The sequence below is a fragment of the Oryctolagus cuniculus genome, chromosome 9 (assembly GCF_051225735.1).
Source record: "Oryctolagus cuniculus isolate XC-2025 breed Fujian yellow rabbit chromosome 9, ASM5122573v1, whole genome shotgun sequence".
In the NCBI taxonomy this organism is placed as follows: Eukaryota; Metazoa; Chordata; class Mammalia; order Lagomorpha; family Leporidae; genus Oryctolagus; species Oryctolagus cuniculus.
This window is the reverse complement of record NC_142875.1, coordinates 103,062,222-103,064,945: the sequence shown is the minus strand read 5'-3', so window position 1 is coordinate 103,064,945 and position 2,724 is coordinate 103,062,222.

Below are 2,724 nucleotides of genomic sequence, written 5' to 3'. Positions count from 1 at the left end.
GCTCCTCTAGCTTCGGGATACTCAGGGCGGAAGTGACGACAAGTAGGGGCGGAAATAGCTTCTGCCACAGGACTCCGGAGAGCCCTAAGTGTATGTGACGCCAGAGCGGAAATGAAGGCGGGTTCTTCTCAGGGGTAGAAGCTGAACCTGCAGAAGTGCGGTTCCGGGCTTTCGGAAGGGACTTCAGGGGAAGTGGGAGGGTGGGAACGCGACAGGTTCATGAATTATGCATCAAGGTACGGAGGAAGGTTTGGATTTTTAAAAGACTAGGGTCCCGTTTTCCTTCCCTGAGGGTGGAATAGGCTGTTATGGGAAGTTAGCATTATTTTTTCTTGTATGTTGGAGAATGTCTCGATGCTTTGAATATGTAGGATGAGATAAAAAGGTTCAGTAGTTTTCTGAGGTCCGTGGAAGACCTAAAAAGTGACAGTATCTCCCAGCCATTAAAACCTTGCTGACGGCCGCCTTTACTTTCTGTGCTTGGATCTTACTGTCCTCATCCACACCTATATCCCTTCACCCTGCTTTACTTTTAGGAATTCCATCCTGGTCTCCCACCTGGGTGGCAGGGATCCAAGTACCTGAGCCATCACCCGCTCCCTCCCAGGTGCACATGAGCTGGAAGCTGGCATTGGAAGCAGAGCCACAACTCCAAACCAGGCACTAGGTGTGGCATGTAGGTGTGTTAGCCACGGTGCCAAAGGCCATGCCTGCTGCCTGCCTGCTGTTCACTGCTCCCACTAAAGTATTGTCTCCATGAGGGCGAGGACTTTGAATTCTTCCCTGTGTACCTTCAGAGCCTAGCACATAGTAAGTGGTCAGTAAACTTTTGTGGTTTTTTTTTCCCTAAGTGAACTAGTTTATGGTGTACACCTAATGTGAACTCTTTGAGGAAGAAGTTTCCCCGATTACTTTAGCCCATAATGGTCCCTTTATTTCTCTTTATTCCACAGCATTTAGCTTGTACTTTTTATTTCTACTTTATTTGATATATGTGATTCCCCAGCTCCTCAAGGAAGAAACTACTCACATGGTTTTACTGAGCTCATAGTAAATGCTGAATGAATATGTTGTCTGAGTCAGTGAAGTTGCCACACCGACTGATCTGGCTGGAATTCCTCTGTGCTCAGCTCTGTTTTGGCTGAAGCAAAATTGAGATCTCGGCCGGCGCCGCGGCTCACTAGGCTAATCCTCTGCCTAGCGGCGCCGGCACACCGGGTTCTAGTCCCGGTCGGGGCGCCGGATTCTGTCCCGGTTGCCCCTCTTCCAGGCCAGCCCTCTGCTGTGGCCAGGGAGTGCAGTGGAGGATGGCCCAGGTGCTTGGGCCCTGCACCCCATGGGAGACCAGGAAAAGCACCTGGCTCCTGGCTCCTGCCATCGGATCAGCGCGGTGCACCGGCCGCAGCGCGCCGGCCGCGGCGGCCATTGGAGGGTGAACCAACGGCAAAAGGAAGACCTTTCTCTCTGTCTCTCTCTCTCACTGTCCACTCTGCCTGTCAAAAAAAGGGAAAAAAAAAAATTGAGATCTCTCCTCTTAACGGTAATAGCCCTTGCTGAGGAAGAGAAATAAACCCTCACAGAGATAATTATAATGGTCATTTTACAGATACGAGAATAACACTGAAGGTTTAAGGGGATTTTTCCAAGGTCACAGCAAATGACATTTTTTTACTTTTTTTTTAATTTTTATTTTTTATTTTTTATTTTTATTTTTTGACAGGCAGAGTGGACAGTGAGAGAGAGAGAGAGAGAGAGAAAGGTCTTCCTTTGCCGTTGGTTCACCCTCCAATGGCCGCCACGGCCGGCGTGCTGCAGCGGGCGCACCGAGCTGATCCGAAGGCAGGAGCCAGGTGCTTCTCCTGGTCTCCCATGGGGTGCAGGGCCCAAGCACTTGGGCCATCCTCCACTGCACTCCCTGGCCACAGCAGAGAGCTAGCCTGGAAGAGGGGCAACCGGGACAGAATCCAGTGCCCCAACCGGGACTAGAACCTGGTGTGCCGGCACCGCAAGGCGGAGGATTAGCCTGTTGAGCTGCAGCGCTGGCCGCAAATGACATTTTTAAATTAAATGTTTAGTAGGTGATGCACAATCTTACATTGCTGAACAATGGGAGACATTCTGGGAATCACATTTTGTGAACAACAAAGAGTACACAAACTAAGAGGGTTATGTCACTAAGTGTGGTGGAATGAGAAGGCCATGCCAAGATGGCCGCTGGCAACGGAAACTGCCTGGCAGCAGGCTGTGATTGGATGGCTTCGGATACAGCCTGGCAACAGGCTGTGATTGGTTAGGGCATAAACCGCCCCTTGACCGGATTGGCTGCCTTGGCTATTTAAGCTGATATATCAACTGAAATAAATGAGTCTGCAGGCTGCTTGCCTCAAGCCTGTTTTCACTCGGCTCCCGGGGTCTGTGTGGTGACTCCGCGCCTCTTGCCCCCACCACGCTCTTCCTCTCAGAGCAAATGAACAGCAACAACTAAGCATTATAATCCTATGGATCCATCATTGGTATATGAAGTCCATCACTGGCCCAGATGTTCTTTTTTTATTTTTTAAAGATTGATTGATTTGAAAAGCAGATTTACAGAGAGAGAGAGGTCTTACAGCTGCTGGCTCATTCTCCAAACAGCTGGAGCTGGGCCAGGCTGAACCCAAGAGCCAGGAGTTTCTTCTAGGTCTCCCATTTGGGTGCAGGTGCCCAAGCACCTGGGCCATCTTC